The 11,930-nt window shown below is 41.3% G+C and overlaps 1 long non-coding RNA gene across 1 annotated transcript; it reads right to left on the bottom strand.

The window, feature by feature from the left end:
• Nucleotides 1-172: 172 nt before the first annotated feature.
• LOC131723332 (uncharacterized) lies at nt 173-1,322 on the bottom strand. The gene is made up of 4 exons (XR_009320235.1): nt 1,308-1,322; nt 802-939; nt 515-680; nt 173-190 (listed from the first exon to the last, which is right to left on the bottom strand). It is a non-coding gene; the product is annotated as an uncharacterized LOC131723332 (long non-coding RNA).
• Nucleotides 1,323-11,930: the final 10,608 nt, after the last annotated feature.

Here is an 11,930-nt window from a genome sequence, read left to right on the forward strand (position 1 = left end):
TGGGTGTTCCACTAAAGCACATGTTTGAATTGCAACACACGGTTCAAACAGTGAAGCGTGTGTGGTGAACGAGAGATGGAGACAGAGCCGCGCTGGTTCGACCACACACACATACACAGCTTGTTCACACACACTCATTATCAGCTCCTGGGGCGGTGTTGCAGGTTTACTAGTCTTGTTCCAGAGATTTCTGCAATAGAAAAGCAAAACAAACAGAAAAAAAAGTGTTGCACGTCAGTTACACAAACTTATGTGCATGCAAGGTACCTTACTTGAAAAGAATACAAATGTAGCAACAAAAACAATCTAGTATTTCTTTCCAGGTTAATATTAATATTAATAGAATAAATACTTGCAAGTTCTATTTTTGGATACTTTTATTTATATATAAATGGGATAAGAGTTTTCTTTACAGAGAAGACTAATTCCCTGTAAGAATCTGGTGTCTGTATGGATCAGCCACAGAATTAGAAACACAGCTGACACAAGAATTGTGTGAGTTTGGATCCCCCACCTTGCAGGTTCTTGTTCTCCCTCTTCAGAGTCTCCAGATTGTCCAGAGACTCCTCATAAGCGTTCTTCAGCTTGAAGAGTTCAGTGCTCAGGGACCTGGCCTCCTTCTGGGAGCCCTCCAGCTCACTCTGCGACTCTTCAAACTTCTGCTTCCACTCGTTCAGGACCTGGCATGGGCACGGTGAGAACAAGTCATTACAATCACATTGTAAAAAAGGGTTTCAAAATGCAGCAGCCACCCATAACTAAACCTAATGCATTCTCTTCATCAAAACCCCCAAATCTCACCTTGTCAAAGTTCCTCTGCTTCTTGTCCAGAGCAGCGGCTGCTGCTTCAGCTGAACTTCAGGAACTGCCTACTGTTTGGTTTTCCACCAGCAGATGGCACCCCAGGGTGAGGTTTGAGGTCCACGCAGTCAGTTCATTCTTTTAAAACAGAATTGACAAAGCCTTTCCCTGTTCACCACCTCAAAAATCAAAAACTGTGGCCTATTTGTGAGAATACTTCATTACTGTTGAAACATAGGTTCATATTCACATTAACTACAAGTAATAAACGATACAGGCATCGTTTGGAATGATTATATTGTTTTTTTGAGTTACTCTTTATTAAGAGTTTATGTTTGTTTTCCTTTCTCAGAACATGAAGCAAATTGCACACTGGAGCACACGGGTTATAAACCAGTAAGTGATTCATTTGCAGCAAATACTGTGTTTTTTTTTTCTTTAGATATTCAACAGAAACAGTGAATGCCTAATAATAGTTCAACCCACTCTGAACAGTAAGTGCTTACCTTCAGATGGTTTGGTAACAACTTCTCTTCCAGACCCTGCTGCTCCGCTTTATAAAGTGAACCACTCTCCCAAGTTTGGAGGCAGGGATCTAATTGTGTCTGTCAGACGATGGGAGGGGAGGGGAGGGGAGGGGTGGGTGTGTGTGTGTGTCTTTGTCTCTGGATGCTGTGGGTGTGATGCATATGGAAAGCCGGGACCTTTTTCTATGTCCCAAGCCCAGTTTGTATTTTCCTTATTAGGTATTCCCAGCATCAATGTGGCCCGGTCGCATATCCATGTGACGCTATCAGCAGGGCGGATAGTCAAGCAGACACTCAGACACAGACACACATATTCTTCTATCTGTTTAGAGATAGCAGCTGCGCTGCCGCAGGGCTGTTGAAGGACTGTAGGCAGAACAGGGGGATCATTATCAGCCATTTCAGACCCCCCTGCTGCAGGCTGATTAAAAAAGGAGAGGGATAATGGTCAATGAAACATGTTACTGAACAGAAAAACTAAAATAGTTTGAGTATGAGTGTGTGTTCTTTGATTACCACCACCCATGCTTAATATCTCTATTTTGTATATTTTATACTTATTTAGATACTGATACTGGAAAGAGCCACTGAGATTCAACAGCTCAGGGAAGGGGAGCTGCAAACTTGGGAGAATTAGCCAGAGTGGGGATAAATTAGTTTTATTGACTTTGTGGCTGTCAGTGAGCCTGTGTGAAATGAACACCATTAACAAGTGGCATGGGTTACCTTTGTAGACTTTCTCTTAGATCAAGGGTTAGGAAGGTAGTAGTTAGGAATGAAGACTGAAATGCTACGAAAAATAGGTGCCCCCCTATGTCCGGTACAAGCTTGCCGCCACAAGAGAAACGGTGGCCCCTCCACTCCAGAGTGGAGAGCTTCCATTGCCCTGGCTTGAGAGTTCTGCGTAAACAGGCAGGAGTATTCTTTCTTTATACAACAGGGCTGACAGTCCAGAACGTGATACCCAAAATGCATCACAACTGTCATCTGCCTCCCACTGCGAACCAAACCCAAGGCCAAGGTCAGCATTAATGCCAGTCTGCTTTCCTTCTTCAGCTAGTGAAAGCATTGCCCCCAGGGTGCCTCTCTCTGACATTGCACTGTTTCCTTGCCTTTATCCTTCACTACAAAGATAACCCTGTGAAATTCCTGCCCCGCGCCACTCTCTGATTGAGAAGGACAGCTTGAGCTCCACTTTCAGGGCAAGACTAGCGTAATGTTTGTCCAGGATCAGTTGCAGCAGGTGCTAGAAAAGGTCTCCTACATAGATAGAGACGGAGAGACAGATGCCTGATGCTGACAGAGTCACATGGTGTTAATGTTGATACTGCACAGACATACACTAATTAAGAGAGGTTGAGCGTTTCACAGAGGGATACAGAGAATCTCTGATTGGGGTTGGGGGGTTAAATTCCTCAACCTAAACCCTGGCATGCACAACGCTAGTGTTTCATGAACCCAGCTTTTTTTATTACTTGGAGAAGGGGTGAGGACTTCAGCTTTAACTTTAAGCAATATAAAGGGTAAGCCGTTTAAAGATGTCATTTCTACAAAAAAAAAAAGGCCAAGTTGCAAAGTTTGCTGTTGTAGGTGCATCTGTAGCGAGACAGGAACAGGCAGGATTTCCTATACCCTACCTGTCAAACACATGAAAAGGGCAGGGTGATTCATGGTGAACAGCACAAGTCATCTGGTACATTGTACATTACTTTATAGGTATAGTGGAATACAGACCAGTCTAAAATAACTGGGGCCAGCTCTGTCCTTCGGATTAGATGCAAAACAAACGAGGTCCTATTGGAAGTGACTCTGCAGCACCAGCTGTTGTTGATGTTGTTGTTCACTCCCCTTATCCAAAGTCGCTTTGGATAAAAGCATCTGCTAAATGACTAAATAATAATAATTGGACCTCAGAAATGTTTTCTGTGCTCCACCTAAACTTATTTTTGTCACTTTGTAGCTTTAACACTGTAAGACAGTCCCCTTCTCCATATTATTAACTACAACTGTGCAGGACAGAGGGGGTTTCAATTTGAACCTCGCTTCACACATGCTGTGCAATCCCGGTCTGCTGGAACTACATGTTAGTTGGGCGAAGGACTGCAGACAGTTCAATAAGTCCACTGAAAGGGGGACAGACATCCACATGTTTACAAAGTTATTAGGAAACTTGTTAGAAATTTGAATTTGAAAAACAAGCAATGATAAACTGAACTGGGGTAGTGAAAAGTGTTCCTGGATTTCCATGCCACTTACTGACCAATCATCAGGGAATACACGCTACAACTGGGAGCCCTACCTACAGCTATGGCCATAAGTTTTGCATCACCCTATAGAATTAACTAATTCTGCCACATAAAGTCGAATGAAACCTGCTGAATAATGTTATGTTAATCTATTGCATTACATACCGCTTTGTAGTTTTCCATATTAGATGAAAACCTGACAGAAATTGAAAAATGTGACATTTCGAAATATTATGGCTTCCGGTAGACTTTTGCAATATCATTTTGTAGTTTCTTTGATTACATGCTGTTAAATAAAATAACTACATTATATATATATATAATATTTACAATATTTATTATAGTGTTACAAGTCCCCACCTGTTGCTACAACTGTTTAAATAACGTACCTGTAATTCTTCTTTTCATTGTTAACGTCCTGACAACTTTTTACACTTATAACTTTAAAGTCTGTTTCAAAGCTCTGTTCACAATGTCGGCTGTAGTGCACTGATAGTGTCAGGATTATTGCCAACACTGTCAAACAGGTAACACAGCAATAACGACCCATGATGTGGTACGGAACACAAAGGACAGAGCACTTGTTATGTTTTTTTTTTTAAAATCACTCTTCCTGCAGTGATTTAGAGGACAGATCTCAAACCCCAGTGCACTAGAACGGTAATTTTGAACAGAGCTTTGAAACAGAGTTTAAAGTGTAAAAGGTTGTCAGGGTGTTAACAATAAAAAGAAAATTGACGGGTACTTTATTTGAACAGTTGTAGCAACACGTGGGGACGTGTCACGCTATATTTTTCGGAAGCCCGCGACTTACTCTTTAAAGAGCCTGTCCCTGAAACATCTCAGTATCTACACCCCCCACCCTATCTCTGCAATTGTGCATGTGTGCTGCTGTCTGTGTTATCAGCATGTCTCCATGAGGGAGAGGGCACACGTACTATAATTAAGTAGGACACCTAATATGCTGTGTCCCTTATCTACAATGCAAGACAACTGGGCAGATTGACGCAGCTCCCTCTCCATGTTTAGCATTGCAGGGTCTGCGCTCCCTCCTCCAGCTGCTCTGATACAGTTTCATCAGAGCGAAGGTGTGGAGGATGGGGTGGCACTCTGGGGGGTTGATGATGCACACCAGTCCCGTTCTAAATGTCATGATACCTCGGCATCTCACACCAGGAAGAAAATAAACTAGACCAGCCCCTATCTATATGGGGACCAAGATATTCTGCTATTCAAACAACCTTTCCCCCCTTCACTTGTTATTTTGGAGAGAGGCCAACATATTTTTATCCACTGAAGGACGCAGAAGAGGTATATGTAACGGCTCTATAGGAGATTTGTTGGCAACAGCTGGAGCAGCTAGTTTTGGTTTTCAAGATTTTCAACTGGTACCAGAAAATGGGCCATATTTTCAAAGCATTTACTACAGTCTTTAATTCACTCCTATTTTTATTTTTTTTAAATGAGAAAATTCCTTACAAATGATATCAAACTCAGAAGCACTCAATTTTAATGTGTATAAAAGGCCATGAATAGTAGAAGTCGTTAGGTCCTAGCAGCTTTTTTTTTCTCTAAGAAAATAGAAGTGAATTGAAAATGCTTTGAAAATATATCCTAATGTTGCCTGACCCTCAGCTGGCACAGCCATAAACCCCCTTTTTCTATTCATTCATATTCAAAATGAATACCTTCATTTTTGTGATACTTTGTAGTTATAGAGCCATCCAGCCTACATGCCTCAAGCCTGCCCTGGACTGGAGGGAGCCCCCTTTCTCTTAGGGGGGTGAGGGAGGGAGGGAGCAGTTCAGTCTCTGTGACTCAAGCCTGCCCTGGACTGGAGGGAGCCCCCTTTCTCTTAGGGGGGTGAGGGAGGGAGCAGTTCAGTCTCTGTGTCTCAAGCCTGCCCTGGACTGGAGGGAGCCCCCTTTCTCTTAGGGGGGTGAGGGAGGGAGCAGTTCAGTCTCTGTGCCTCAAGCCTGCCCTGGACTGGAGAGAGCCCCCTTTCTCTTAGGGGGGTGAGGGAGGGAGCGAGGGAGCAGTTCAGTCTCCGTTCCTCAACCTGCCCTGGACTGGAGAGAGCACCCTTTCTCTTAGGGGGGTGAGTGAGGGAGGGAGGAAGCAGTTCAGTCTCCGTTCCTCAACCTGCCCTGGACTGGAGGGAGCCCCCTTTCTCTTAGGGGGGTGAGGGAGGGAGCATTTCAGTCTCCATGCCTCCAGCCTGCCCTGGACTGGAGGGACAGTCCTTATTGTTAGGGATAACATACAGCCAGGGGCGTCATTTGGGGGGGAGGAGTGTTATGCTCCCACCAAGCTCGCCAGGGGGCCCCCAAATGGCAGTTTCTGTGAGAAGTTAAAAGGCTTAAAGCAAGTGTTCAGGCTTCAGGACATCGAAAGTGCAGCCTGACATGAATGTAACGTTGTTGAATGAAACATTGTCATTTTTCTTGCCAAAAGCTGCAGTGCTACTATGGAAATTGTTCTGCCTAAAAAAACGCCATAGCAACAGCCTCTCCCAAGTTATCGCCATCATTTGCATTTGTTTAAATTAATAATTCTGTTCAAGTGTTTGTGATGTGTTTTGCGAACTTCTCAGTAAAAGTGCTTATAAGATCTATAACGTCACAGCAACTATGCTGATTTTAAATTGCAAAATAATAGCCGGTGTCATTTCAACTAATTAAGGAGTTACTGAGTCGAAGAGGGGAAAGAAAAGCTAAACTCATCCCACCGGTAGTTTTTATTATACCGGGCAGCAGTGTGGAGTAATGGTCAGGGCTCTGGACTCTTGACTGGAGAGTTGTGGGTTCAATCCCCAGTGGGGGACATGGCTGCTGTACCCTTGAGCAAGGTACTTTACCTAGATTGCTCCAGTAAAAACCCAACTGTATAAATGGGGGATTGTATGTAAAAATAATGTGATATCTGTATAATGTGATATCTTGTGACAGTTGTAAGTCGCCCTGGATAAGGGCGTCTGCTAAGAAATAAATAATAATAATTCTCTTTTTGAGCTGGTACAACTCTAAAGGGATACTTGCTATTTTACTCATGTAAAGAGTAAGCTTGTAGTTTTCTGTGTAAAAGAAATGACTGTATACTTTTATTTTATTGTTGATGAAGCCAACGCAGCGTTTTGATTATTTCAATCATTCCCTTTTCAGGGGTACAACAATTGCAGACATACAGTGTTTATGTAAATGAAGCGTAGCATTTATCTATTTAAATGAACACGATTCACCTCTTTTAAAGGTAAAGACTATTTTGTGACATTTCTAGTCATGCTCTGTTTGAATGTTCATTTACGTTTTTTTCTTTTGATAAAACAGATGTACATTTGGATAATTTTATTTAACACTTTTATTTTAGACGATAGGGTTTTTTTTGTTTTTTTTTAAGTTTGTTGCAGTTTTATTATTATGGAGAGAGGGGGCCCCTAAATGCTTCTTTGCCCCCTCCCCAAGCCTTTTGTGAAGTGACGCCCCAGCATACAGCCCCCTGTCCATTGAAACTGAGGAATCTAACATTGTTGCACATCCCAAACAGTTTGAATGGCAGACTTTGCTGAGTGTGGACAGGAGGCAGTGGATTGCACGGCCTTGAAAGCACACAGTGTTTGTCTGAACTTGTACAGACCTTGGATTCCTTGTCACAGCTGTGAAAGCTATTTCTGATTTATTGCCTCGTGAATGTATAGCAGAAATTCTTCCAACAACGTCCATATGTCGCTTATAATAGGGCAAGCGTGTGAGCTTTCGGCTAAGTTAAGACTTGCAGGGTTTCTTTCTAGGCAAGCCTTGGGTTATCATAGCTCTTCATAGGAGGCATATCACCGTTAGACCTGATCAGCTGGGAGATGCCACCTTTACCTCAATTAACAATCGTGTGTGTTGTTAATGCATTAGCCTTTCACTTCTGGAAGCCAGGGTTTGAATATGACTGGATGGGACTGGAATAAATTTGGTAAACAGGTAAATCTGTTCCAGCACCTTATAGTCAATGGGGTTGGGGGGTTATATGTGATTTTTGTTCTAAAGGAAGGCAGGCAGGCAGGCAGGATGGTTAAGATTATAAGGGTCATAGCCCTTTGCTCCTGAAAGGACACATGGGCCTTTCTCACCTCGCTCCTCACTGTGTGTCAGACCTTCTGCTCACCAGTCCCCAAGCTCAGCGTCACATGCAGGTGCCACAATTGGCTTGGATTATTAATAATAAAAGATTATTATTAATGCATATTTCAGTATCTAGCTGTATCCTCCTTTATTTTCCATGAATCGATGGGTGCGATCAACCAGGCTGCTTTTAAATCTGATTAGATTTATCCAACCATTAACAAGTCTGTTGGTCTGGAAGAGATCCATGCGCAACCATGGATGGAAAACAGGTCATCAGTTCAAAGAAGAATTGTCAGGAACCAGGGGCCCGTATCACAAAGTCCTTCTAAACATTTAGCAGGCTTCTAACTAGTTATCATTCTTCAATCTGTTTCACAAAATTCTAGGTATCAGTGATTTTAGAAGGACCTGCTAAATATTTAGAACACTGCTGCCCAGAGAGTCTCGCAAAGTGCTGTTAAATGCATTAGGGTGAGGTAAAGGTAGTGGCTACCTTTACCTCACCCTAACCCTAACACTGACCAATGACAGCAGAACTTTGCTACTTTTTTTTAGCTGACAGAAATTTCGTAAAAAGAAACGGGACAAAATAAATCTGCTAGATAAATATAACGATCGCGAATTCAAAACAACAGCGTTACAGACTGACTTGAAATGTATGTGAGACCAGATCTTGAACACCAATACTCAAATGTAAATGCCATTGGTAATTATCATACGCTAGCAGGACAGTGGCAGAGTCACTTACAACAACGTCTCACTCGAAAGACAGAGCACAAGGAGGTTAAGCGATTTGCTCAGGGTCACACAGTGACTCAGTGAGTGAGCTGGGATTTGAACCGGGTACAAGCCCTTTTCTTTAACCACTGGACCACACAACCTCCTCCAATATACCACAGAGGTTTAAGTTTGTAAGTATAAGTACTGGGAAGAGGAAATGACAGACTTGGTGGTCCAGTGGTTAGAGAAAGGGGCCAGTTCAATCCCTGCTCAGCCACTGATTCACTGTCGCTTAACCTCCTTGTGCTCCGTCCTTCAGATGAAACGTAAAACCAAGGTCATATGTAGACTCTGCAGCAGCAGTTGTTGTTGATGCATAGTTCACTCCCCTAGTCTCCATAAGATGCTTTGGATAAAAGCGTCTGCTAAATGATAATAATAATAATAATAATAATAATTAATAATATTAATAATAACAGAGCCACCTGCCCCCCCACACACACAGACTGCACACTCCTTCTAACCCTCCTTTTTTATGAGGACATCTGAAGTCCTTGTGCTGTAGATTAGTCAGGGATTAGGTGACTCTTTCTTGGCGAGCACGTGCTTGGAAGGGTAAAGACAGCACACTTTATCAACCTCCTGTTACACTGCAACCAGTCCCCTCCTGCCTAGGCTTTGCTTTCATACAATTAAGAGCACATGAGTAGGGGATCAAGAGAACTCTCGACTGTAATATATTGCTTCCCTCTCTAGATAAGGGTGTCTGCTAAGAAATAAATAATAATAATAAAAAGAGGCACAAAGACACAGCAGTCCTAAATGTGTCCCTGTTTTCCTGTATGTACCGGTATGTCTGGTAAACAGCACAGCGGTATCTGCTAGGGTACAGCTTATTATCAATTGATGCTGTGTTGCGTTGGGTCTAGCCTAAGGGATAGTGAATTAGATTTGAGCGGTTGTATATTTTATACTGGAGCAAAAAACTCTACAAATTGCTCATCTTGTCTAATTATTACATAAGTGTAGAGCTACAATATATTTGAAATTGAATCCTTTTAAGGACCAGCCAGAAGAAAAACCTGGTCCAGCACTCCTGGCCCGGAGCTCTGCTACATAAGTATTGCTTTTTTAACACTTTCTACCCTAACCCTAAGTAGGGTGCTCTTCCAAGACTGCACTGATTAGCCAATCATTCACAAATCACTAAGTGTAGTTGTTCCCTGAAATGGAGATCATTGTACTTTATATTTAGCCAACTCACTGTGGCAGTGCAGCAGTGCTGGTTGTCAGGCTGTCATCTGATAACTTATGAACTGCATGCTATAGATGGAGTAAAAACAGGATGAAGTGGTCCCTAATTAGAACTTAGGGCCCCTCAGCCCCCCTCTGCCCCCCCTCACTCTCTCTTGCTGGCACACACACGCGGCTCAATACATTCTGTGAGGCTTGAAGGTGACCTGTTCTGAGGGACAGCACAAACCTGTGCCATTCCTGCTGGAAGACAGGGAGGTAAGGAGCGCTGACTGCCTGTGCTCTTATTATTATTAATAATAATAGTAATAATAAAAATAATAATAATAATAATAATAATAGGAAGTATTGCATTACTGGTACCTCCTCAATAAGTGCTGACTACATATGTTGTTATTAATAAAGATAATAATAATAATAATAATAATAATAATAATAATAATAATGAGAGCTAATGGCTCTCCAGGGTCATTGCAAAATGCAGATGCAGCTTTGGAATGGGACACTTTAGCAATTATCTGGCATTGAAATGATAATTTTTTTAAAGTTCAATGGTAATGTGTATGCCAATATTGTGGCCCCCGCTGTGGTGTGCCTTTGGTTCATGCTTAGTCTAGTCTTAGCATGACATTTCCCACTCAGAGGAGAAGACCTGGGAGGCTTATTTTAATAACGAGAGGCGGTGGAGCCTCTCTAACAGAAGCTTTCAGTCCAGGACAGGTAAGGAGTAGTTCTCTACTGCCTTGTACCCACGCTGCTTGGCATTCTGTATATAAATTGAAATGAATGATAATACTGTACTTACATAGTGCCGAGCCTCTTTCATGTTCATGCACTCTATCAATCAGTTTGCAGATTAGAGACATGCACTTCTAAAATAGAAAAAAAAAGATATCATTATTGTTATTGATATTATTATTGTTGTTATTATTATTTGTATTATTATTCTTTCACAGATCAATTTGTTGAAATAGAGGATCAACCTTTAAATAGTAATAATGGATTGAAACACTGAATCAAAAATGTCAAGGAATTAGTTTGCTGTTATTCATTATACTGTTATGTGTTTCAACAGAGAGGATGGATCTAGGTCAAGTAAATCATCTTTAAAAATATTATTTTATTATATTGTTTATATTAATTTACATGGACACACAATGGATAAATCTGAGACCCAATGCCACCAGGTCTCACTGCTGTTGAAAAATGTCATTATAATTTTGGTCTGAATTAACAATTTAGTCAATAAATTTTACTGTTTATGGCAGAGAGACCTTTCAAACCTGACACAGAAAATACAGCTGTTAAAAAACCGTGTAATGTATACTGGGGTTGAATGGCTTTTTGTCTTCAGTTTTATTGAGTTGAACTGATGATTTCCTAAATCGGAAATAATATTTCAACTTGATAATTTAAATGCATTTTAATTCCTGACTTATGATGTTCAGCATTTCAATTCTAGTCTTATTATTATACTGTGCATGATATTGCCATTGCAGTGATTTACTTAACATTAGTAGCTCTGCTATGTATTTCTAAGCCTGAGAGTGCCACCCAGTGGAGGTGAGAGGTAAGGAGATTTTATTCATTGGACTGGTGTGCGCTTGTGGCAGCCAGGAGCCGCTCTGAAGAGTTTTTCTGTATTACAGACCACGGTTCCAAACCCTCACTCAGGATTCTAAGATAGAACTATAATAAACAAAGTTGAACCTGCCTATCTTCATATATCAACAGCCAAAACCAAAGACTTTTATTAACATAGCTGCTCTTCACATTGTACTGTATGTTGACTGTATTAATACATCTTTTGTTTTCCATATATTTTAAACAGTCACACTCATAAAGGAAAGGGAATGACAATGCATTTTAATGACATGTTAATAAGTTGGTCTGAGCCTGGCAGCTATGATAACCTCATTTGACTAAAAAAACGAGATGGCTATTGGTAATTGTTTATGTTTACAATCATACACAGTGCAACACGCAAAATACTATTATGTTTCACTATTAGGGACAGAGTCGAGAATAGAGCCATTGATATATGAAAATGTTTTGTAATCTTCACATTTATATTGCACTTTTTAGGCACTATAGCATCTTAGAGCTCCACTTAATAGACCATGGTGACAGATCACAATGCAGTGACTAGAGTGGGTAAAGTAGCTTCTCTTATCAATCCCCCTACACACAACTTGCATTTTGTTGTACTAATTTGCATTTCCGCCAAAATTTCAATTCCGTAAAAGCAGACACAAACCACAGGAGCATGG

The sequence above is a fragment of the Acipenser ruthenus genome, chromosome 54 (genome assembly GCF_902713425.1).
Source record: "Acipenser ruthenus chromosome 54, fAciRut3.2 maternal haplotype, whole genome shotgun sequence".
Lineage (NCBI taxonomy): Eukaryota > Metazoa > Chordata > Actinopteri > Acipenseriformes > Acipenseridae > Acipenser > Acipenser ruthenus.